Source organism: Coenobita brevimanus, chromosome 104, assembly GCF_032717465.1.
Source record: "Coenobita brevimanus isolate Jiangsu-jjx chromosome 104, ASM3271746v2, whole genome shotgun sequence".
Lineage (NCBI taxonomy): Eukaryota > Metazoa > Arthropoda > Malacostraca > Decapoda > Coenobitidae > Coenobita > Coenobita brevimanus.
The window spans coordinates 35567539-35594697 of NC_137057.1; positions in this window are offsets into that span (position 1 = coordinate 35567539).

Here is a 27159-nt window from a genome sequence, read left to right on the forward strand (position 1 = left end):
AGGTTGGATGGGGAAGAGAAAGGAGGAATGAGAGGGATGGAAAGAGATATGGTGAAACAAAAATTGGAGAGATAGGGAGAGTGATGTGGAAGGGAATGAAGGAACGAAAGAGTTGAGAGAGATATGGAGAAACAAAGACTGGGGAGATAAGGAGAGAGATGGGTGGAGAATAATGAGTGAACCAGACTAGACCATAGTGAGTGATATCACATCTGGACTGTCTTATTGCATTAGGGTTACAGGGCGATTGTAGGGGGTGGGGATGGGGAGAGAATAGAGATAGGAAGATCGGAAGAAATTAGGAGTTGTGGAGATGGGGAGAGAAAGGGGGTGGGGACAATGGAGGGAGAAAACAGAGGTGGCGAGATGGGGAGAGAATGAAGGGTGAGAGAAGGCGAGAGAACAGGAGGTGGGGGGAAGGGAAGGGAGACAGTGATGGTGAGACGGGAGACAGAAATAGATTTTTTGTTCCCGACTGTACAAAGAGTAGAAAGGACAGCAAACAGCAACAGCAAAAGGCTGTCTGTTGTAGGTAGGGTATAACTAAGGTGACTATTGGGCCAAAGGTTAGATAAGCGAAAAGAGATAGCGTGTGGTAGGGGGATGAGGTACTGTGCTTTCTGTTGTAAAGCCATTTTAACGATAGACTCCTCTTTCAACTCCCCCATCCTCTTTTCCTCTTCCTGTTTTGCTCTCTCCTTCCTCTTTTCTCCTGTCCACTACTGCTGTCCCCCTTTCTCCCCTATACTTAATCTCCCCTTCTCTTCCTCTTCTTTCCCCTTCCTCTTTTCCTCATCCTTTACTGCTTTCACCTTCTTACTCGGATTTTCTCCTCTCCTCCTCTGATTTTCCTCACTTCTCTCCTCCTGTTTCTATTTCCTCTTCTCAGATCGCCTTTCTGTTCTCCCTTCCTCCTCCTCCTCTTCCCTCCTCCTCTTCCTCCCTTCCTCTCCTTCTTTCTTCCTCTTCTTTCCTCCCTTCTCTCCTCCCTTAACTTTTACTACTCCTTTCTGTACTGTACTTTCTTTAACCCAGTTAGGCTATCAGTATGACCCTCTTCTCTCTCTCTCTCTCTCTCTCTCTCTCTCTCTCCAATTAATTAGCTCCCACTCACTCCATCACCGTATCTTCATCTTTTTAATTTCTTGGGTTCCATCATGAATATTAAGTTTGCCTCGTGTTTGCCATGTGTACAGGAAAAGAAAACAAAGCATCATGTCAGTACGTGCGCGCGCTCACAAGTGTGTGTGTGTGTGTGTGTGTGTGTGTGTGGGTGGGTGGGTGGGTGGGTGGATGGGTTATACTGGAGTTTTCCATAGGTTTTAGGCACTGGAAGGCAATAATACACTCAACACACTCCTTATAATGCAACATCTTATACTGCCACATCTTAAACTGCCACACCAGTCAGTCACACCTCACACAGTCGCACTCATACAGTCACACCTCACACTGCCACATCTCAGTCACACCTCACACTATCACACCTCCTACTACCAGACTCCATACTGCCACACTTCATACTACCATCCTCACACTGCCACACCAGTCACACAGCACACAACCACATTTCACACTTCTACACCAAATGCTCCCACTTCCCAGTCACACACCTCACACTATCACACTTAACACCACCATACTTCATACTGCCATTCTCACACTGAAATAGCCACACCACACATTGCAGTCCCTCGCAGAAGCAAATCTTGATTACACACATACTATACTACATACATACATACATACCTTGGAGAAACACACATGACACGTGCGTATATAAATGGAAAGTTTTTAATCCTCTAGCCGGAAATGGAACCCTGGACTCCTAGATAGGAGCCAGGCATGCTGTACCACGACAGGCGGCTGGGCTTTTATCACTTCGTGGTACGGTACAGCCACTCGGAGCCTGGCTCCTGTCTAGGTGTCCCTGGTTCGAATCCCGGATAAAGCTTTAAAAACTTTCCAACCGTACATACATACAAACAAACATTGACTACATATATTCATAAATGTATACTGTACATACATGCCTGTAACTGCAACATACTACAAGCCTACATACGCTTACTACACCCATCCATCCAGCCATCCATTCATACACTGAAAGACATGTGAATCTGAAGATAAGATGATACTCGAGTAACCTCTTCATTCTAAAGACGTATTTTTTATTTTTGCTTCATGCAAACGATTTTATTCAGCACAGGAGAGAAAGCTTCTCAGCAGAAGAGGTTATAGTCCTCTGCCTCTGTCTGTCTCTGTCTCACTGTTCATTCATCTCTCTCTCTCTCTCTCTCTCACTCTCTCTCTCTCTCTCTCTCTCTCTCTCTCTAAATTACCAAACAGTCGTTGGATTGAAGTGGTTAAGATTATTCTGGTATATCACAATAGAATGTCTCGTTTAACATCCTTACATATGCTAAAAGTTATAAATGACAATTAACACAGAGAACATAATTTTTCTCTGGTTTTCTGTTACATCTATGATTTCTTTACCAGGAAAGAGAATATTTGGATCTTAGGTGCGTAATTACATTAGGTTTGGATTACATTCCTCCATCTAAATTAGTCAGTGACATTTCTGTGATCAACATAATAGCTGGCGCTAACGAGGCGCCAATACGTGGTGGTGCTGTGTACCCTGATTACAGCGATCCACCCAAAGACAAATCGCCTCATATTTCCCTGCACCTAGCCGTGCAGATGGACCCACGTCCGTACCTGGTGAGGCGCTGGCTACCACAAGGGAATGCCGGATCCCTACATGGTGTGTGAACTGTATTCTGCCTGCCTGTAGGACGGCCCCACAGAAGCAGTTGCTTACTTGTGGTCGACGGGTCTACCCTGCAAGATAGATAAGGGTTAAGCAACAACAACACCAATCATCATAATCTAGCCCCTGAATTAAAAAAAAAAAAATGTATTATTAAAAACTCATAATTTTTTCCACTTGCGGTAAACATGTGCTCTTTCAACAAGTGTTCTGGCTACTACCACATCTATCCAGATGTCGATCTATCTACCTATTATGTATCAGTCCATCTGCCTCTCCACCTACCTGTCTACCTACCAATCCATCTATCCATCTATCTATCTTTCTATCTATCCATCTATCTATCTATTACCCTATGTATACCTACCTACCTATCTATCTATCTATCCATCTATCTACCTATTTTTTACATCTTCATCTTCATCATCCAATCCTACGTTGCCCCACGAGAAGCATAGGAGCCCGGGGCTAGGCAAGTTGGTCCTGACATTTAAGATGAGAATGACCAGCTTCACTCATTCCTGAGTAGCATTACGTGAGCAATAAACCCCAACCACTCCTTGGATATAAACCTACACTGGCTCAATCCGATTGGAGCACCATAATTACCCACTAAACCACCAGGCACCAAATTTGATTATATGGTTACCACCCAGCATAGTAAATGGTTTCCTAGTGTACAGGAAACCATTTGGCTTATTCTGTTTAGTAGGAAGACCACACTGCTCTACTAATTATGATAAACCTTGACATCTTGTGGTGATGGGATTAAATCAGAAGTTTAGTCAAACCACCGAAAAGTCGATCTATTATTTATAAATAAATAAATAGTAGCAGTTTTTAAGCGAGTTTTTTTTACTCATTCTGTTGCCATGAATGTGTTGAGAGAGAAAGAGAGAGAGAGAGAGAGAGAGAGAGAGAGAGAGAGAGAGAGAAACATACATAAGGTAGACAGACTAACAGATATAAAAGACACAGACATATAGATCAAAATGAAAAAAAAATTGACACACACACACACACACACACACACACACACACACACACACAAAGTAGCCTTAATAGTGGAGTCACATTCAGATTTTTTTAATGCATTCACCCTGTCATTTACCCCTCTCAGTGTCAGTCATGCGATTCGCGTGTCATGTAGATTTTCAAAAATTGTTCAGTCACGCGAATCGCGTTTATAAGCACCAAAAAATTCGCCAAAAATTAAGTTTCTGGATGATTTGCATCAAATTTTGGCGCGTCGTAGTGATTGTAGCACTTTCCAATGGTAAGGCATTGGCAACACTGAGCTGCCTCATGGGGCCCAGCACGTACCGAGAAACCTCAGTCTCTTCCAAGCAGCCAGGCAGTGAGGTTGCTTCGCATGTACTGTCCCTTTAAACTCCTACTAATTCTTCTCCTCCTGCCCGAGCCGAAGCCCCAATGGACTCAGTGTGATAATGCAATATTTGTGAGCATATTTGTATGTGATGTGGTCAATGGAACATAGATATATGTCATGAAAAGGAATTGTGTCCGTTATCAAGCGTTAGGCTTACAGCCGATATGCGTGTTCACTGTTGCGGGGTTTCACCTCTCGCCCTCCTCAAGTCCCTATGCCGTGAATACAAATACATATATAATGAAGCCAATGCCTAAACTGTTTTTTGTGTGAAAGATATTGTGGCTGTTTTGGTGAAACTATGGAACTAGTTAGCATTGTGGACGCCATGAACCATAGTGTGAAATGGGGCAGGCATCACATACAGTTTTTATAGTCGGGAAGGGAGAATTAGACGTGTTTAGGGATGGAATTATTGTGATTCTGATGGTGAAAATGTGTATGGAATTGTGTGAAAAACACGTCTAACATGCTGCAGGTGTTTGTGAAGGAGTGTGGTGTGTGCCAATACAATAGAGTTGCTACGTACTCTCCTGGCGAAGGATGCTGTATCACAGTCATGTTGAACCGTAGTAAGGAAGGAAGTAATTGCGGAGGTTAGGGTGGAATCATTGCGGTAGTTATGTGTTTGTGTATGATATTGTGTCAAGTGTAAGTGAAATGTGCCACATATCCTCATGACGGCATAAAATATGGTGCGTAGCGTAGGTGACCGGTACCGTAGCGGCAAGTGTGTTGTGAAATGTAACGATGGCAAGGAATGAGGGATGTCATTGAACAGGTACTGTACCTTGGTCTGACATTTAGTGATAAATTATACTTTATGTAAAATATACGTGAACTGTGCCGCGAGTGTTCGTTTAGGTGCGTGGCATAGGTGAGAGGTACCTTAGCAGCAGGTGTGCTATGATAGGTAACAATTCCCAGGAACGAGGGACGTCATTGAACGGGTACTGTACCTTGGTCAGACATTTAGTGATAAATTATACTTTATGTAAAATATACATGAACTGTGCCACAAGTGTTCGTTTAGGTGCGTGGCGTAGGTGAGCGGTACTTTAGTGGCAGGTGCGCTGTGAAAGGTAACGATGACAAGGAATGAGGGACATCATTGAACAGGCACTGTACCTTGCAACGCTGGGCAACAGGTAGTGTACATTTCAAAAACAATTGTTGAAATTTATGAATTTTATCTAAAATGTTATGATATGTGCCACGAGTGTTCATGGGAAATATTGTATCATGTGTTGGGGGAACATTTGGGGAAGGAGGGGAAAATGTGTCATATATATATATATATATATATATATATATATATATATTGTTACATAGCCTATGATTTCATCATCCTTTGTGTAATTTTAACGTACAGTATGCTTCATGTTTGATCACGAGCGTGTTCTGCCTCAGTCCCCCCTTCTACCGTTATAGTAGAGTAAGTCGTCCTTTCTGTTGTTCAGAGCAGGATTGTCAACTCTTTGTCCCCATGGCTTCACTTGCGCGTCCTTCTTACAAGTTGTATCAAGCTCTGCTGGCCCCTATATAATGAGCTCAATCTCTGCATTATTGCCACTTAGATCTACTCCTCATTTTGCTCACATCTCTGTCCTCCCCTGTACAGTTATTATTATTGTGAGTGTTCAGGAAGTCTCCAACCATCTAGCAGCTGTGTAATTTGAGTATAAGTGTTATTGCATTTTTTCTTGCACTGTGTAGCATAAGGTTGATTCGTAGGCCTAGTGAGGTTTTTTGTAATTCATGTAAGGTTCTTATTGTCAGCCATCATCAATAATATTTTGTATCTGTAATAATATATCTTGCATTCACTGAGTATTATCCGGTTTCTCATTTTAACAGGGCTGACTTAGATAAATTTACTCATGCTAATTTCGTGTTAATAGAGGCTATTGCAGTTAACCATATATTTAACCTGTTTTTTGCCATTACATTATCCTTATGAGTCCTGAATGTTTTGTTGTTAGTTTGAGCATTAAACTTTAATTTGTAATTTTACCTAACTCTTTTGTTTTGAACCTGGAACTTTACGGGACAGTGGTGATTTTTAGTATTCTCACTTAAAGTGTACATAATCTTTCTCTGCTCCGTAACATAAATTTGGCGACCTCTTATCAGGATATTCAGGATAATATCATAAGGATATTGCTTGATATTTTGTGACTGTGATTTATTCATGATGTCTACTATTACTACGCTTGATGAAGCCAAAGATTTTTTGTCAAATGTGCAAACAGTGTGTGATGTAGAAAACTTAAGCTTGTTGCTCAACAATTGGGAATTGCAGTTCACTCTCATCATTCTAAAGATCAAATTGTTGGCATGATTAATAAAAGCTTGTTTAATGTAACTCCTTTAAAATGAGCAAACGCAGATTGAATTAGCTAAGTTACAGCTAGCCCTGCAGGAGGCTCGTGTTAAGGAGGCTGAATTTCAAGCACGAGCTAAGGAGGCTGAGTCTCAGGCTAAGGAGGCAGAGTCTCAGGCTCGTATTCAGGAGGCTGAATTTCAGGCAAATGCTCGTATTCAAGAGGCACAGGTACAGGCTCAGGCACAAATTGAACTTGCCAGGATTCAGGCAGACCATGAGTATCGCATGAAACAAGGTGGAACTGGATCATCTAGCTCTGATGATTTTGATGTGGCTAAAAATGTTAAACTTGTCCCTCCTTTTAATGAATCTGATTTAACAAAGTATTTTCAGTTGTTTGAGAGGGTAGCTACAGGTTTTAATTGGCCCAAAAAGTATTGGCCAGTACTCCTTCAAACTGTTCTCACCGGTAAAGCTCAAGTAACTTATGCATCTTTGCCTCAGGATCAATCTGATAATTATGGTGTAGTTAAGAGCTTGATTCTTAAGGCCTATGAGCTTGTTCCTGAAGCCTAAAATTTAGGACAACTTACAAGCAAGATAAGCAATCCCATGTTGAGTATGCAAAAATCAAAGAAGATCTGTTAGAGCAGTGGTTAAATTCTAAGAATGTGGATTCTGATTTTGACAAATTTAAGCAGATGATTTTGCTGGAGGACTTCAAAAGGTGTATCAATAAAGATGTAAGCCTATATCTTGATGAGAAAAGAATAGATAATTTGTCTGATGCTGCAGTTTTAGCTGATGAATATGTTCTCACTCACAAGAGATATTCTAAAGAAAAAAGGGAAAGCTGAGAGTAAGTACGTTGCCTCTACTCAGAGTACAGGTAACAGGAAAAAGAATAAAGATGATGTTTCTCAGGAAGTAAATACCAGCTTCACCTCTAGGTTTCAGAAAAGTAAATGTACTTATTGTAGTAAGCTTGGTCATACTACGGAGAAATGTTTCAGGAGACAGCGTGATGTGAACAAAAAGAAGTCTTTAAATATTCAGTCAATTGGTCTAGTGTCCACCCTTGAGAGTTCCCATAATTCTTTAACGGAGTTAACTGAACCTGCTTTGAGGGGTAACTTAAATTCTCATGATGGAGCTCCTCTTTTGAGCAGTAACGTGGGTGACACTCTCAAGAGTTCATGTGCTAATTTCCTGTCTGATGGTTTTGTCAGTCCTCTGGACAATAATGACAGGAAATCAGTTAAAATATATCGTGATACAGGTGCTTGCCAATCCCTTATGCTGACCAATGTTCTAGGCTCTAATGTTAATTCCTCTGATGAAACTGTAATCTTACAAGGTGTAGGGAATAATTACTTCTCCGTCCCTCTGTGCAGAGTGAATTTAGAGTCTGGTTTTGTTAATGGTTCCATTATGGTTGGGTTGGTTGAGACACTCCCAATGTCAGGTGTAACTTTCTTACTTGGAAATGATATTGGTGGAAGTCAAGTGTGTCCAGCTCCTCAGTTGTCTAGTGAGCCAGTGGCTGCGACCCAGGATTGTGATGTCCCTGATGTGTTCCCTGCATGTGCTGTCACTAGGGCTAAGTCTAAAGTTACTGGTGACTTAGAGGATAATGATGATGATGATGTTATCCTAGCTGACACTTTTCTTGCTAATTTGGACCACTCACCGGATGAGGCATTACCCTGTAGTGTTGATAATTTGTCTCGTCAAGAGTTGGTTGAGTTGCAGGTTGCTCACCCTGAGTTGAAAGGTCTAGCTAACTCTGCTTACAGTAAAGAAGAGTCAGCCGGTGCTTCTACTTGTTATTATGTAAAGTCAGGAGTACTTATGAGGAAGTGGAGACCCCCAACAGCATCAGCCGACTGTGAATGGGAGGTTGTACATCAAGTTGTCATCCCTCGTGTTTGTAGGCAGGATATCATTAGAGTGGCTCATGATTCCAGTTTGGCAGGACACCTTGGAGTGAGGAAGACTGTGGCACGCATTTTGAAACACTTCTACTGGCCAGGTATCTTCAGGGATGTTTCCTGGTATTGTAAGTCTTGTCACACCTGTCAAGTTGTGGGGAAGTGTAATCAGACCGAAAAGGTTGCACCTCTAGTTCCCATTCCTCCTTTTGAGGCGCCATTCACCCGTGTGTTGGTGGATATTGTGGGCCCTCTTCCTAAGACTTCTTCAGGATTTTCTTATGTGTTGACCCTGATTGATATGGCTACTCGTTATCCTGAAGCCATTCCACTTAGAAATATCTCAGCAAAGAACGTGGTTAAGGAAATGCTAGGGTTCTTCACAAAGTTTGGTCTGCCCAAGGAGGTACAGTCAGACAGGGGAAGTAATTTCATGTCAAACGTTTTCAAGCAGTCTCTGAAAGAGTTGGGCATCACCCAGATCACGTCTTCAGATTACCATCCCCAGACCCAAGGAGCGTTGGAGAGATATCATCAAACACTCAAATCGATGCTCAAGAAATACTGTTTGGAACATCAGAAAGACTGGGATAAAGGTCTTCCATTCGTTGTGTTTGCTGCAAGAGAATCTCCAAATGAATCACTGGGCTTCTCACTTTTTGAACTACTGTTTGGCTATGAAGTAAGAGGACCCCTCAAGTTACTCAAGGAATGCTGGCTGTCGGAGGAAGATGATGTCAACCTGCTGGAGTATGTGATGAAGTTCAAAGAACGGCTGTCCACTGCTTTACAACTGGCGAGAGAGAATTTAGGAGCTGCTCAGGAGAAGATGAAGACTTGGTATGATAAGAAGTCCAGGTTACGCCACTTTCAGCCAGGAGATCAGGTTTTGATTCTGCTACCAGTTCATGGGCAACCTCTTCAAGCCAAGTTTAGTGGTCCTTATTTCGTGGAGAAGAAACTCAGTGATGTCAACTATGTCATCGCCACACCAGATCGTAGAAAGAACAAGCAACTATGTCACATCAACATGCTAAAGGTATATCACAGGCGGGACGAAAATAATCCAGTCTGCACTGTAGCTGTTCCACCCGAGTCTGCAAGCAAAGCTCTCCCATGCAGTATGAGCCTGAGTGATAGTTTGGGGAAGAATCCTGATATCATGAATGATCTCCAGTCTAAGCTTTCTCATCTACCTCCCGAGGAAAGGCAGGAGTTTTCGGCATTACTGCAGGAGTTCCCGCAAGTGTTCCGTGCCACTCCAGGAAGAACCACTGTGTTGATGCATGATGTCGATGTTGGAGACTCAAAGCCAATTAAATTGCCTCCTTACCGTGTGAACCCAGTGAAAGTTCCTCTCATCCAGAAGGAGCTTGGCTACCTGTTGGACCACAAGATGATTGAGCCCTGTCAGAGCGAGTGGAGTTCTCCTGTCACTCTAGTCCCTAAGCCAGGTGGGTCACAGCGGCTTTGCATTGACTACAGACATGTTAATCAGATAACCAAAACAGACACTTACCCTCTCCCTCGCGTGGAAGATTGCTTAGACAAGATCGGAAAGGCTAGGTACATAAGTAAGTTTGATTTGTTAAAGGGATACTGGCAAGTACCTATGACTGAACGTGCTAGGGAGATCTCATGTTTTGTAACACTAGGAAAGACTTTTGCATGTTCTGTAATGCCATATGGTATGAAGAATGCGCCAGCCACATTTCAGAAGCTCATGAATGTTGTAACAGAGGGTTTGGCAGGGTGTGTTGTTTATATTGATGATGTATTAATCTTCAGTGACAACTGGAAAGATGACCTATGCCATGTCAGTAAATTTCTTGAGCGTTTGGTTCATGCTAATCTTGTAGCTAATTTATCAAAGTGTGAGTTTGGTCAAGCTAAAGTTCAGTACCTTGGGTACGTAATTGGTGATGGACATGTTGCACCACCAGGAGCTAAGGTTCAGGTTATAAGTGATCTTCCCAGACCTAAAAGCAGGAAAGAGCTACAAAGATTTTTGGGAATGGTAGGTTATTACAGGAGATTTGTTCTTAACTTTTCAATTTTTGTATCACCACTTACAGACCTACTGAAAAAGGGAGTTAAATTTGTCTGGATCGATAACTGTGAATCCTCTTTCAACAAACTTAAAGCTATCCTATTAAGTCAGCCAGTGCTCGCTACTCCAAATTTTGCTAAGCCTTTTAAGATGGCTGTTGACGCTAGTGATACAGGAGCTGGGCTGTTTTGCTGCAAGAGGATGATCAGGGTATTGAACACCCTGTATCTTATTACAGTAAGAAGTTCATCTCCACCTCAAAAGAACTACTCAACTATTGAGAAAGAGCTTTTGGCCTTGATTTTGGGTTTACAGCATTTTTCATTTTATTTGTGTTCTGGTTTTGACCCCATAGTCATTTATACCGATCATAACCCACTGAAATTCCTTAGTAAGTTTAAAGATAAAAATCAGAGATTGACAAGATGGAGTCTACTTCTTCAGGAGTATTCATTAGACATACAACATGTCAAGGGGAAAGAAAATGTTATTGCAGATTGTTTATCTAGACTTTAGACAGATTGTTTTAGAGTAATAAGAAATTTCCTTTGTAAATTTCTTTTTCTTTGTGGGGAGGTGTTACATAGCCTATGATTTCATCATCCTTTGTGTAATTTTAACGTACAGTATGCTGCATGTTTGATCACGAGCGTGTTCTGCCTCAGTCTCCCCTTCTACCGTTATAGTAGAGTAAGTCGTCCTTTCTGTTGTTCAGAGCAGGATTGTCAACTCTTTGTCCCCATGGCTTCATTTGCGCGTCCTTCTTACAAGTTGTATCAAGCTCTGCTGGCCCCTATATAATGAGCTCAGTCTCTGCATTATTGCCACTTAGATCTACTCCTCATTTTGCTCACATCTCTGTCCTCCCCTGTACAGTTATTATTATTGTGAGTGCTCAGGAAGTCTCCAACCATCTAGCAGCTGTGTAATTTGAGTATAAGTGTTATTGCATTTTTTCTTGTACTGTGTAGCATAAGGTTGATTCGTAGGCCTAGTGAGGTTTTTTGTAATTCTTGTAAGGTTCTTATTGTCAACCATCATTAATAATATTTTGTATCTGTAATAATATATCTTGCATTCACTGAGTATTATCCGGTTTCTCATTTTAACAGGGCTGACTTAGATAAATTTACTCATGCTAATTTCGTGTTAATAGAGGCTATTGCAGTTAACCATATATTTAACCTGTTTTTTGCCATTACATTATCCTTATGAGTCCTGAATGTTTTGTTGTTAGTTTGAGCATTAAACTTTAACTTGTAATTTTACCTAAATTTTTTGTTTTGAACCTGGAACTTTACGGGACAGTAGTAATTTTTAGCATTCTCACTTAAAGTGTACATTATGTTTCTCTGTTCCGTAACAATATATATATATATATATATATATATATATATATATATATATATATATATTTATATATATAATTTATATGTATATATATATATATATATATATATATATATATATATATATATATATATATATATACATATATATATATATATATATATATATATATATATATATATATATATATATATATATATATATATATATATTCTGGTTAGTACTTGGATGGGTGACCGCCTGGGAATACCAGATGCTGTTGGCATCCCTACGTGTCAAGTGGGGCTGGTGGAGGATTAGTGCCCCTCCCTGTAAAACAATTCACTCTAAGCCGTTGGCCACCCCGGTTGGGATACATGGCGTCTGGCAATGAATGATGATATATATATATATATAAGGCACACACTCACGGACGCCAGTGAACAGTTATGAGACCGTGAAAAAACACTTAAATGTTATCCTTTATGTGAAATGTTCGTAAAAGGTGCAGCGATTTCCTGTACGGAAAGGTATATCACGATGTGTGTAGTGCTACTCTCAATGGAAGGTGTTGCGTGACTGTGAATAATATCTCTTCCTTTTCAGCAGAGAACCTAAAAAGCTCAGACTTGACTTTCTGTATGAGTGATTGCCAGGATGGAGAAGAAAGGTCTGTCTTCTGACCAGTGGCAAAAGGTTCTATTTGAGGAGGAGACTGAGAGTGAAGTAGAGGACGAGCTGAGCGATGTCCCAAGTGAGAAGGAATGGGACGAGGTCCAGGAGGATTCCCCTCGGGCGGCATTGCCCATGCTACAAGAACGACGGGAGCAGACACCACCACCACCAGTGTCAGGACTATCGGCCCAGTCATCGTCTTCACTTGGACAACAGACATCGCCTTTGCTTGGACCTCTCGCTCCTACAGCCATCATGGTTTCTCCACCTCAAGCCTCTAGTTCCCCCTTGGCCGAGCCTATGTCACCGGAAGCTGGGCCAAGTTACACGACACTGGCACCTGCACGGCGCACACTGTCTGCGGCGCAACTGGTGCAGGAGGTGACTGTGTCGTCATCCCCTGCCCGGTCGACAAAAGCGCTGTCTCCAACAGCGATAATCACCCACGGCGTTTTCCAGCAGCAGGAGACAGTTTCGTCCTCCTCATCGTCGGAACCCTCACCACCTCAACAAGGCTGGCATGGTCTATGGCCTATTATGGGGGGCAGCCAAGGGGTGTCCAAAGAGGAACAAGGGTGTCGGTACGCCGACCCACTGCAACCACTGTGGGAGGTGTTGCCGCAACGGATCAAGGATGGAACAGTGGCCCTTTCACACTGGGTAATGGGCCCTTCACAGGATCCCCAGGAATGAAGGTGGATCCACCAACAACTCTCCAGTTCTTCCAGCTGTTCTTCACAAGGGAGTTGTTGACGTATTTCACCCACGAGACCAACAGCTATGCGTCATTCCTGGGGACTGTGTTGGGCGCATGGTTCATCTGCAATGAAGAGGAGATGGCCAAGTTCCTGGGGCTTTACTTTTTCATGGGGGTTATGAATCTCCAGAGCATCCGGCACTACTAGATGAGATCCCGCCTCCACAACTACCCCCTCTTTACGCAAGTGATGAATGGAAGGCATTTCAGGGCAATCCTAAAACACTTCGATGCGTTCAATTCACTTGCGATACCCCAGGACAATGAAGACCGGCTCATTAGGGTTCGCACGGTGATGCAGTACCTCCTTCAGCGGTTCCAGAACACCTACTTACCCGAAAAGCACCTCAGCCTGGACGAGGGCTCACTGCCGTGGAAGGGGCACCTAAGCTTCCGCATGTACAACCCAGTGAAACCCTCAAAGTATTCCATCAAGCTGTATATCCTGGCTGAGCCTTGCTCGGGTTACATCTGGAATTTTGAGGTGTATACGGGGCAGAAGAGGGTGCTGGAGACCACCTTGTGGATCCTCATAGAACTGCTGAAGGATCAGGGATACAGAGTTTACATGGACAACAATTATAACTCTGTATCCCTGTGTGAACGCCTCTTCAGTGCAGGAACCTACGTGTGTGGGACCCTACGCCTGGCAAGAAGAGCACCAAAGCAGCTGCAAGACATCGCCAGGACCACGAACCTGCCAGTGGGGGGGCATGACAGCGATGCACAAGGACAATGTGATGGTGTTGCTGTGGAGGGACAAGCACATTGTCAACATGGTCTCCACCTTCCACGGCAGAGGCACCATCCAGAAGCAGGTTCGAAGGAAGACCAGGGCTCCTGACGGGAGGATAACCTACGTCCAGAAGACCGTGGACAAGCCCATCATGGTGGATCAGTCAGTCTGCTTGAATTCGTGGAGGAGATAGTGGACAAGCTCCTCTACTTTGATGAAGCAGAGTGGCCCACATCAGGGCACGTCATCCACCATGCCCCTGACCTTCCAACCCAACGGCCAGCAGGACATCCAGCACCTGTAGCACCTGCTGCAGCTCCAGCACAGGTGCCATCACCACCGGCTCCTGCACCAACACCACCATCTCCAGGAGGAGGGCCAGGACAGGAGTCAGCACCACCATCGCCTGCAGGACCAGCACAGGTGTTGAGAGAACCTTCACCGGTTCCTGGTCCGTTGGGAGAACTTGCTGCCACTGCCATGCCCGGGCCTGCAGCTGCACCTCCAGGACAACAGGACTGGGGAACGCCAGGAGGACAGCCAGCCAAGTGTCATTGTTTCATCGATGACAGAGTGCAGCTGGATACGACACTGGGCTACCGAATGGAGAGGATCCGCAACCGGAAGAGGCCGCAGTGCACCCTGTGTTCCCTGGCAAAGATGAGGAGGTACACAAGTCACAGGTGTCCTGTTTGTGATGTGGCACTGTGCGTGGGTGATTGCTTCGAACGGTTCCATGCCGAGCGAAGTATTCCCTAGTGCAGTGTACACACACACACACACACACACACACACACTAACACAGACACTCACACACACACACACACTAACACAGACACTCACACACACACACACTAACACAGACACACACACACACACTAACACAGACACACACACACACACACACACACACACACACACACACACACACACACACCACATACCTCCTCATCTTCCAATCCCACAAGGTCCTACAACTCAAGCAACACCCCTGGAGGAAGTGAGTTCTCCAAATTTTGTTGATATGTATATTGACCTATTATCATTACCCCTATAATTTTCATGCAAATAACCGCCTTCTCCTACATATTACACATATGACAGAAAGTAAAGCTTCATTAGCAGTAACATGGAAAAAGTAGTGTTCATGTGTAGTAGGTTACAACCATAAAAAAACAACCTTGGAAGATTTTACAGTCTGTACATTAAAAAAAAAAAAAAAAAAATGGGAGCATAGTCTTTAGGCAAAGGGGGAGAAAACCTTTTTTTTTTTCCCTCGCTAGTGGTAAACTCGGAAGCACTCAGAGGAGTAATCTCACTTTGTCGGCCAATTACTCGAAAACTATTGGGCATATCGACTTCCTGTAAAAACCATGATAAAGAGCAGTAAAATCTACGTATGTTCATTTGCAGAATATAAGCCTTTGAGAGCATTTTCTGTTGGAAAAGTTGGGGGAACAGCCTTGGTTTTTTTCCTCGCTAGTGGTAAACTTGGAAGCGCTCGGAGTAATCTCACTTTGTCGGCCAATTACTCGAAAACTATTGGACGTATCATTTCCTGTACGAATCATGATAAAGACCAATAAATTCTACGTATGTACAAGACATAACATTGTAATATCTATGATAAGAATTCGTTGTTACATAGGTGGGAATATTGCATACGCTATGCGCACATCATGAAAGTGACGTATGGACGTGGGTTCTCAGTCATTTTTGGCGATTTACTCGAAAACTATGAGACGTATCGAAATAAATTTTAGGTCATTAGAAAGCTGGTGAAATTCTGCATAATATTATGGGATAAAAACATAACATGTGCGAGAAAATTTCAAAGTTTGAGCTCCTTGATTTTTCCCAAAAAATGGCTTTCAATCTTTGGCTATTTTCTCGAAAACTACAAATCGTATCACAACCGGATTTGTCTCTTTAGAAAGCTGATGAAATTCTCTATAATAACTATTAACATTTTCCTGTATGATGGAAAACATTCGAATGGTGATGTTGGGAAGTGAACGTGACGTAGCGAAATGTTTATTCACGGCCGTCTAATGTTGTTTTATTCGGGTTTTCCTGTTTTTTTGTGGTGCTTATCAGGTAGAACAAACATCGACGAATAAGATGATATAGGTTTCATGGCAGTATATTGATGTTTGGATGGCGAAAATAAGGAGAGAATACGTGTTATTTGCCGCGCGCGGGCAGCCGGGCCGGGCGGCTTCGCAGATGAAGTCGTGCGCCGGAAAACTTATTGAAACATACCGTGCGCGAGACGGTTACCACTGATCCACCCTTCCTTCCCTTCCTCTCCCTCCCCTCTCCCGTCCCCTCCCTTTCCTTGCCTCAGCTCCCTCTAATTCACTGTTCCCCTCTCCCTCCTTCCCCTTCCCTTCCCATTCATACTCTGCCCTCATCTCTCTCTCTCTCTCTCTCTCTCTCTCTCTCTCTCTCTCTCTCTCTCTCTCTCTCTCTCAATATCCTACTTCTTCCCTCTTTTTCCTCTGAAACCCACCATTCCACCTCCCCTATCTCTGTAGCCACCACCACCAGCTAAAAAAAGAAAAAGAGCGATAAACTAGAAGAAAAAATAACATCAACTGGTTTAACCACTTTTTACCGTGCAACCGAGGGGACACTTTATTCTTATGTTTTAATTTACGAAGAGGAGGAGAATGAATACTAGTGATGATGATGATGATGATGATGGGGAGGAGGAGGAGAAGGAGGAGGAGGAGGAGGATTAAGAGGAATACTAGCGATAATGATGATGAGGAAGAGGAGGAGATGATTATGATAATGATGACAATAATGATGACAATGATGATGATGATGACGATGATATTCTTTTTAATATTATTCCCGTTCTGGCTTCATTGAGAAAACGGATTTATATTAAAGAACGAAAATAGCACTGGGCTGCATGTTTTCTTTTCTTCTCAGGCTTACCTTATTAACTCCAGAGAGTTTTGTATTTGAATATTTTTACCGCATCCTGTAAGGGTATTGACATGTTTTCGCAATGTGTGTGTGTGTGTGTGAGAGAGAGAGAGAGAGAGAGAGAGAGAGAGAGAGAGGGAGAGAGAGAGAGAGGGGGGAGGTAGTTCTCATGTATATACAGTACTTGTATGTAAGGGTATGCATATTTAAGTTTGTTTGTTTGTATTCTCATTCCTGGTGACAGACTTTGTCCTAGGTCCAGAACCGAATACACAATATATAGAACAATGCATCATTACACACACACACACACACACACACACACACACACACACACACACACACACACACAATTTCGAAAACATTCTCTCTCTCTCTCTCTCTCTCTCTCTCTCTCTCTCTCTCTCTTTCAGCATAATTACCAACACGGGGGGTGGGGGTGCAAAATGTATTACTCCCATAATAATTTCTGCTCATCAAGAATTACATCCAGGTTTTTAGTGAAGTAATTAACCTTCAAGCTCCTCTGACTGACTCTCAGCTGAGTAAAATCGTCTGGTATTAGCTGGAATAAATACTAGAGTTGTGGCGGCCATCTAAGGGTTAGTGGTACCATTATTAACACTCTCAGCCTCCTAGGACTCACCTTAGACCAGAAAGACGGCACAGGAGTGGGAGAATCATCATCATCATCATCATTATTATTTTTATCATAATTTTTTTTTTTCTTATTGTTGCCATAATCATCACCAACATCATCCTAATTTGCCCCTATGAGATCGGGTGACGCAGGTTCCATGAACAGAGAAAGAAAAAGCACAGAAGAAGACGGGTTAACTTCATCGCAATCACCCTCATCCCCATCATCCCAATCCACCCCAAATCCTGTTTAAGAGATGGAGTGGGGTAGTATCCAGAGACAAAGAAAGAGAAAGCAGAAAAAGGGAATCATCAGCATCATCAACAACATCATTCCAACCCTAATTTCCACCTAAGAGAAAGAGAGAAAGGGAGAGAGAGTTCAAAGGAAAGCAAGCAGTAACACATCTATTGGTCCTTTCCCGTCTGTTTGATACAGGATATCTTATAACTAATGAATCTATTCTGTCAAATACAAGGGTAGGAAGGCAGGGTCGTTTTCTAAGCGGCATAGGAGGCTTCGTATCGGCTCTTTCTCAGCAATTTGTGTAGAGCATCTTACCATTTGCTAGCATTTTTTTTTTTAATCGCTTAAATAATGACACTGTATAAGTAACACAAAGCACAAGGGTTCGAGATGTTGTGCACAGAATAAATCGCTAAGGAAGGAGTGTAGGAGTGTTACGAGATCCCCAACGCCACTTACAGTATTGAATGATTAAAAGCATGATAATTTACAATGTATAATAGTAATAAAGGCAACACGATAAAAAATGAATGTGTCATCTCTTGCCACTTGTTTATGAATTTTCTAAGAGAATGCTTTAAAAGTTTCGTCTGAGGTATTTTCTATTTCTAATCTTTTCTGTTCTTAGTTTAACTTGCACAGATTTCAAATGTACAGCTGGGGGCAAAATTTCCATTACATTTTTTAAAATATTGTCAGGCCTAACTGAATCCTTCAAAATTTAACCAGTAACAGACAAGCAACATATTCCTGTATATGCATGATATATAACCAAAATTTGCTTCTAATGTAGTGTCCCTTACAGGTCAAACACTGGCTCCATTTTCTGTCGTACAATTATAAGAGATAAGAGAACTCGTTCGATTTTAACATATTTTACCGTAGCCGAGTGGTGAGCCGAAAAGAACACATGTAATCATCGTAATATTAATGGCACTTAATGGTTTCGTGCCGTTATTTTAATATTTGCAGTCCGTCCTTTTACACATTTGAGGGCTACAAAATAATGTGCTTTCACAATAAACTTCTGGCTGGCCCAGAACCCAACTCGTGATGGCGTGGACATCACAGTAGGAAGCAGAAGCTGTACAACATCCAAAGGGAAATTCATACTGTTTTACATATAAATACTATCTCCAAGTTTAAACCCATATTTTTATTTTTTTTCCTCTCACTTTTATTACATATTTAGTTGTTTCCACCACATGTAAAGGGGTGACTGACCACAGCTGCACACATTCTGCTTACAAAAATTTTTCCCCATCATTACCAACACATATAAGACACCAAATGCCTTACTTACTCATAATATGATATGACTAGGGTATGAATATCTTCAGTATCTCTATATTCATATCCATATATCTTGGTGGTTAGAAAGATAGTTATAGATAGATAAATATACAGATTACACATGCCCTACCTTCCTATTTACAAAAACTCTAGTACACGTTTCTTAAATAGAACATGACAACTCTCTCTCTCTCTCTCTCTCTCTCTCTCTCTCTCTCTCTCTCTCTCTCTCTCTTCTGCAACATAATCACACAGTGAGAGAAGAGATGCGACAGGAAAGTTAGCAGACAGACAGACAGACTTGCAGGAAGACAGACAGGCATGCAAGCAAACATACAAGGACAGACCGACAGACAGACAGGCACCGACAAACAGACAGGCAGACAGACAGATAGATAGATGAAGAGACAGACTGACAGAAACATAGACAGAAATAGCCATAAAAACAGTAACATTAAATATAAATGAATTTCGTCACAGAAATCCGTACGTCTCATGAATGTATATCAGTTTTCGTGTGTCTACCGTCAGGGTTCTATATTGGAATTGTTCATAATTTTATCATAAATACATAAGTACAGTAACTGATTGTGTGTATCGCAAAAGAATGTAGTGAAGTTTATTCCCTGATGACTGTCAATTTCTCGTGATTATCGCATATATATATATATATATATATATATATATATATATATATATATATATATATATATATATATATATATATATATACAGTAATCCCTCCAAGATCCGACGTAATTGAGCCCGGGACTTGGTCTTGTCCGGGACTTTGGAAAAACGCCCTTGGACAGGAACTTATAGACCCCAACCCAACCTAACTTTGAAAGCTACCTGAATAACTCCCTGCTGGACATGCATAGCACCTGTTTAAGACCCCATTCACACAAATAAGGGACAAAAATCATAAAATAAATGAAAAGGAACCAGAGAATGAGTAATTAGAAGGAAGGAAAATATTTAGCAGTGTACAGGGTACGTTCGACACGTCCGTGGCTGTCGCGAAGATTAACCTGCCTCCTCTATGGCTCTGACAGTGGTGATGGTGCACTTGAAGCACATACAGTAATCCAGCGTTATGCTGCATTTAATCCTTTGCACTTGTGAATTATAATTGTTTAACACTGCACATTCTGTTCTAACTTGTGCCACACCAGTTGCAACACGCCAGTGATCCACTCCACGCTTAATCCTTTGCACTCTGAATTCTAATTTCATAACACTGCACAACACTGTAAATTCCCATGTGGTCTAGCGGTGAGGTATTGCAGTTTATTCACTGTTTATTCACAAAAGCTAGCACGTGGGCAACCATGGCGATGAGTGTGCATTCTCGACAGTACGTCGGCGGGAAATAGGGAGGAAGCAGGGGAGCTCTAGGGGATTTCGTTGGAACTACGCGCCAAAACACAGCTGTTCAACACCACGCGGCAAATTTAGAGTAGGGATGGACACAGATCGGCTATCTTTTTTTTTTTTTTTTTTGCATTTTGACGTTTTTTGGACTCAAGCCTAAAACGTCCGGGACTTAGGGTGTCTGGGTCTTGGTCATTTGGGTCTTAAAGGGATTTCTTAGATACATTATATATATATATATATATATATATATATATATATATATATATATATATATATATATCATCAGCAGTTTGAGTATCCACTGCAGGACAAGCTTATCCCGACCGAAGTGGGGACAATACAGCCAATGTATCTCTACCAAGTGGCTTAGGCTATCTGGCAGAGATTGTATGTAGGATGAGAAGTGCATGTAAGTGTAACTGTAGTGTTGGAGTGGCTTTGGATGTGTGTGTAGTCTGTGAACCAAGTGTAATCGGCCCACGCAAGCAAACTGGGTGCAAGCATACTTTTTATTAAAGGGGCTATCACACGGGAGACTTGTGGACGTCCAAACTGGCCATGGACGTCCAAATTTGCCCCCGCGGGAGGATCATGGACGTCCACAGGTGGAAGGCCACCTGACCCATTCGTGAACATCCACGGTGACAGTGGGCGTCCACAACTTGGTAGTCTCCTTCTTCTCTATGGAGTTTACACGTAGCATGCCATCTTGAACTATGTAGTCAGTTGAAGTGATATATTATGATTAATTCAAAACCGTCAGTAAACTTTGTACTTTTAATATTACTGTTTGTCATAGAAACTTTTCATCTATACCAAAATGTGGTAAATATGATGGAATGTGGATTGATTATCAACAAGAGAGGCCCGCACACGTTGGAAAGGCATACTCGGGAAGAAAGCACTACGGTGCAGATTTCTATACTGGCTGCTTTCTTCTCTTCGTGGGAGCCATTCTCTCAGCCACAATGCCCTCCTTCTCCCTCTCCTTTGTCTTCTTGCAGAGGCTTCTTCCTCTTCCTGCAGGGTTAGGACTGCAACACCCATTGCAAAAGTCACAATCTGGTTCACGTCCATTGTTGTTGATAAACACATCGTCTGTTAGGGAGTTGGAAGTGACCTCCCAGTCGTGTGGGGTGAACTCGATGAAGAAGAAGAAGGTGGCCGTCGACGTCCACTGTGTGATAGGGTATGGACGTCAAAGCTCAGTTCGGACGTCCATTTTGTGCTGCACAAAATGTTCACAGGTCCCTGTGTGATACCCGCTTAAGCAGCACTGGTTCAACCACAGCACCTCTTGCGTCCACCAATGCAGAACCTGGCCGGGTGAACACTCCCAAAGTTTATTACCCTGGCGGGGCGTGAACCCTAGTTCACCTGTGTATGAAACGCACACTCTAACACTGTACCACATAGGCTTCATACATACATATATATATATATATATATATATATATATATATATATATGTATAAAACGTGTATCTAACGTTTGACAAAAATGAATTGTATGTGTCGTAGAAATATATCACAGTATTTAAACACACACACGCACACTCACGCTCACACACACACACACACACACACACACACACACACACACACACACACACACACACACACACATGCATACACACATAACAATGAATATGAACTGAATCTAGGTCTTAGACATATAGCAAGTATTGTAATAATATAACCTTATAATAAACATAAATCTTGCAAGTAATATAAATGATTCATTTATGTGTATAAAAATCGTACATGAAAAATACTAATGGTAAATGTAATATAAAGACATACTTGCACCGTAATTACATTGCATGGGATTACCTAGTAGTGCAAATTGTCTGTAAAAAAAAAATGTAAGGAAGTTTTTGAACATGCTGGAAGAAAGAGGTAAAATTACAAATAAATCACTAACTCACTGACAAAGATGCGAGGACAGAAGCAAGAATATAAGACCAATAAGGGTGTAAATCCCTCGAGCTAGAACCACATAGCTCTGCAGGGCAAGCAGCTGTCCTTGGAGAGACCGCTACATCTCTCACCAGATATACGCCATGGTGTAAAGAAGAGGTGGTGTACTCACTCGCAGGTGGGCGGAACCATGCTGACGTCAGCTGGTGAACACAACCCGTCTGCCTGCTTTGAAATGCTTACAAGAAAATTGTGTGATTCTGCTTTTTTGTCCATTTCTTCTGGGTTTAGAGTGGTTATGTAGCTTCCAAGCAATGATGATGGGTAGTAAATTATTAGTAATCTTATATATACAGTTGAGTTTATGATTGTCCCACCCAAACTTCTCAATGAAACAATGAAAACATAACAGTATAAAACCAAAGAAGCTTTGGAGTAAGTTTATTCCATCACACAGACACCTACATAATAAACAAGAAGCTGTACCATGGTACAGCAAACCCTTCCCCGGCAGTCATTTTAGTGCTGACGTATAAACACAGCAGGATATCTAGTCAAAGATGTTACATATTAAATTTGCGGTAAATCGGGTGAAAATTGACGATGTTATGCCCATTTGAAAGTTTTGGCCTGACCCACCTGACACTGACCCCCATACCACTAACTGGGGGGTGACCCCCTGATGCAATGAGGCATGTTATAGGATACAGATTTGAAAGATGCACATTTAGGTTTTGGCTTCATGTCGACATGGCGAATTTGGAAGGAGTTATGGCGAGAAAATTATTATTATTTTTTTTTTACATTTTTCTTTTATATTCTTGCGGCCTACAGCCTTGCCCTCCACCCAATTTGACCCAAAATTTAATCAGGGAATCAGTAGGTCATAGCCCATCATCCCAGTAATTTTAGTCGATATCGAACAATTAGTTTTCACTTAAAGTTGCTAACAGACAGACAGACAGACAGACTGACAAACAAACAGATAAACCGAGTAAAAAGAATACGCATCCCCGAACCCCTTCGGGGCGGAGATGGGTAAATATATAAAAGAGAACATTAAGAGAAGAGGATAACTCGAGTAGGATATGAGTATTCTACGGATGAAATAAAACAAGGATTTAAACAGTAGCCTTCATTATTAGTAACATGAACATCCTTTCCTCTGCATCTCTCTATCTCAGTTTTTCTCGCCCAGCCTCTATCTGTCTCCTTCCTCTGCCTTCTCCTTCTGTTCTTTTTCTTTGTTTCCTCCTCCTTCCTTCTTTGTTATTATTTAATCTCAGTCTTCTTTCGAACTCCCTCGATCTTCCTCCTCTGTCTCTCCCTCGCTATCTCCATTACCGTCTTACCCGTCTCTGTCTGTCTGTCTGTCTGTCTGTCTGTCTCACTCTCACTCTCTCTCTCTCTCTCTCTCTCTCTCTCTCTCTCTCTCTCTCTCTCTCTCTTCTCCATCTCTCCCTCCCTCTGTCTCCTCTTTCTCTCCCTCACTCTGCTTTCTCCATCTTTCTTTCCCACTATCTCTTCCTCCCTCTGTTGCTTCCTCACTCCATATTTGTCCACACAATATGTCTCCCTAATTCTGTCTCCTCCATCTAGCTCTTCATAAGCTTTGACATCTTCCGACTGTATTTTCTCGATGATTCCACTTTACTGTTTAAGATACCAGTTCATATACACATACAGCAGTGAACAAAGTTATCACCTCAAGTGGCAAATCTAAGTGCTAGACTAGATCTGTTGAAGGCACTTTGGCTATATTTTTTTCCAGATTTTAATCCTTGTTCTCCATGAAAACACTTGATTAGCTCCGTGTGCCCTTCCTTGCTGCAGGAGTGCATTGAAATACAAGAAATACCAAGCATACATCAACGGTCATAACATAAACTCTTCCTACACACCATCATAGCATATAACTAATACCTCCCATTATCACAATACATAACTTATTCCATAAATCACCACAGCCGGTAACTTATACCTTACACATTATATCACAATTCAGGCACTCACCATCAAATTAGGTAACTCATATCACACACCTCCACAATCTGTTCATTATTGTTTTAACCCTTACACCGCGGGCATGTTTACCAATGTTTTGCGTGTCCCGTGGGGTTATTCGGGCTCCGACATACTCTCAAAAAATATTTGCCAAAAATCAGTTATTAGACCTAGAATATTAAAATTACATATTCTTATGGCACATACCTTCAGCTTTCTCCTGGGATGTTTGTTGAGCCTTCGTCGATTACCGTAGGACTTGTGGAGACCTCTGAAGTTGGGTACCGAAGTCTCCACTTTACACTTCCCGACAACCCGAAATATGATTACCACAGCCAGATATTAACACTATAAACATTACTCTATGATTATCAAGTAGTTTGGGATCCATACTCCAAAAAAAAACCCACTGTGAAAGCAATGAAAATTATGAGCGCTTATGACCTTCCCATTTGCGCTAGTTCGCTCTTGGTACTCTGTCCTTTATAATTCATAAAACTCCTCACACTTTATACTTCTATTACTATATAACACTTATATATATCTGGAGTTTTTATCCATAAGTTTCCTTCAGTAGTATTAGTTTATTGTCACTAAAGTCATTCAATTTTTCATTCAGTATAATACGTAGAGAGCCACGGATTCACTTTCACTGTTATAACATCAAGTATTTGTACTCATATTCTTATATTACTAATTACTTACATTACTATTTACATTTTCTATTGTATTTTCAATATTCACCCTTCTGTTTTACTTACACTATGTTATTCACTGTCACTTACAGTAAGATAAAACTATAATACACTGTTCAATCATATGTACCGAACATCCACTGCTTTCACTTGCTATTTACACATTATTTTCACATTACTTTCTTTTCCCACTTGCGCTTTTTGAACTGCTTCTGGCTGTGGTAATCAAAGAAGCAGGTAACACAGAGGGGAACCTGGCACTCAGTGCACTACCAAGAGGTGCGTTTGTGCTCAGGTGTGCATCGGGTGGTATGTGCACACACCTGGCACCTGCGGATCACAGCCTTCCTCTTGCCTGTGGCAGGCATTAGCACCAGTCTGTGCCGATCCATGTACGCCCTCTGCTGAAGTCTGTCGGGAAGTGTTACTGGATGGTGCCTTGGAGTTGCTGCTGTCACCCTACCATATCTTTCCAGCAGCTGCTGAACACAAGTCCTGGCGAACAACGTCAGAGAGGACTTGGGTGGCTTGACCTTCATCTTGTACAGGATGAAGGCGTTCAGCATCGTCATGTCTATGAGATGCAGAAAAACTTTCCTGTACCACCTAGTATTCTTCCTGAGGCAGTTGATCTCACCAATCATCATGTCGGACTTGTCCACCAGCTGCATGTTGATATTGTAGTCTAACACAGCATCAGGTTTCATCACAGGTTCGCCTGTCCTACGGTCGACCTTCACACTGTCTGTCATTTCCAACTTATGTACGGTGGTGAGCATGTGAACGACCCTCTTGTCATGCCACCGTATTGCCAGCATCTTCTCAGACTTGCGTAGGTGCACGTCTCTTCGCTGCGAGGTTCCTGCCTCTGGGAATGTAGGGAAGTGGGCACAATTACTTTTGACAGTGCCGCAGGAGTCAATGCCGCGCTCTGAAAGGTATTTGGCAAGTTTCGGTGCTGTATAATAGTTGTCTGTATACAGCACCTGATTCCCACCAAAATATTTTTCAAGGAGCACTTTCACTACACAGCCTGAGAAGCCAAGGGGGTGTGTTTTATCCAGATCGACAGTGCTGGCTGAATAAATGACGAAGTCAAGGATGTACCCTGTCTTACAGTCGCACAGTACAAAGAACTTAATTCCAAAGCGATGGCGTTTGCTTGGAATATACTGCACAAACCAAAGACGTCCTCTGAACAAAACCAAGGATTCGTCAAAGACAACCTTCTGAAAGGGGTGGAAGAATGACATAAACTTATCCTTCATTCTGCTCAGTATCTCCCGGATCTTCCAGAGTGGGTCGGTTTGGGAAGGTACATCATTGTCGGCAAAGTGCAGGTTTCCCATGATGTTCCGGAAGCGATCTCTGGCCATGTACTTATTGAAGGTGGGTGAGGGTAGTAAGGGGTCCATGGACCAGTATTCTTCCAAGTCATGCTTCTTTGAGTGTGGCATGAGAAGCATGAGGGCGAAGAACACATACAGCTCCTGCACTCCCAGCATGGACCACTGTTGCATCTTGGCTGCACCTGTACCACTTGCAGGACGTTGTGATTCATACCTGTTGGTCTCATCACATATGTGCTGCATGACTTCGTCATCTAGGAAGGCCAAAAGGAAGTCAACACACTCAGCATCTTCGTCAAGTGTGAAGGCAGGCTGTACTCCTGAGGAACTCTCATCAAAATCTAAATGTTCTGGGAAAAAATCTGACCCTTCCGTCCACGCGAAGGCGTCCAGGATTCCCTGTCGTGGCGGTGTAGGCTGGGTGAGGGTGGTGGGTGGTTGTGAGGGAGATTTACCACGTTCAAGGTCACTCGCACTGACCCTGAGTTGCCGTACAGCACTAGCAGCCCTTACTCTAGTAGCAACTCTACAGTACTTTTACGGGTCAGGGATTTACCTCTTCCTCTATGGCCTGCCTTCACTGTTGATGCTGGTGGTGACTCCGACGACAAAGACTCCTGAGATAATTCAGCAGAAGAAGAGGAAGAAATGAGTGAAGTGGGGCTTGGGGAACGGGGAGGTGAATCAACTCAGGACTCATGGCGGGCTGGGTCACACAGGGCCATTGTT